The sequence below is a fragment of the Orycteropus afer genome, unplaced genomic scaffold (assembly GCF_000298275.1).
Source record: "Orycteropus afer afer isolate SDZICR_OR568_19922 unplaced genomic scaffold, OryAfe1.0 scaffold00083, whole genome shotgun sequence".
NCBI lineage: Eukaryota > Metazoa > Chordata > Mammalia > Tubulidentata > Orycteropodidae > Orycteropus > Orycteropus afer.
In genome coordinates, this window is record NW_006921670.1 from 3,978,057 (window position 1) to 3,978,645 (window position 589).

The window sequence follows — 589 nt, forward strand, 5'->3', positions numbered from 1 at the left end:
GGGAGACTGAGGTTCGAAAGGGAACCACTCAGTCAAGGTCATGCAGGAAGGCGGCGGCAGAGTTGGGGTTTCCGTCTGACACCGAGCCCTCTGGTCTCACAATGGCTGAGTCATGTTAGCTGTCGTGACTTGTGTTAATCTCTGAGGCAGAGAAGCAATAGCTGCTGTGTGGGTGAGACCAGGGATAGTAGCCACACCTCACGGGGCCGCCACGTGTAGGCTCTGTGCTTGTATCTGTGCACCAAAGGTGCAGAGGCCACCATACAGGGACATGATGGTTCCCTCCGGCGTGTCCTCTGTTTACAGTTTGTCTCCTTTCTCCTGGGTCTGCAAATCAGACTCTTGGGGGCCTCACTCCCACTCTGTCGTGTTGCCCACCCGAAAGTAACATGGTACTGAGATGACGCCTTCCCAAACCCCCAGAGCTCCCGGGCCGTCACTCGTCAGTCCATTCATTCATCAGAGAGGTGGCTGTTCCATCCGCCTGCAACCCTGGTCTAAGAGGAAAGCGCCAAAGCCTCTGATTCAGAGATGATGAACGGGAAAGAATTTAAACTTCGTATTTTAATATTTTATGTTAAAATTAAAA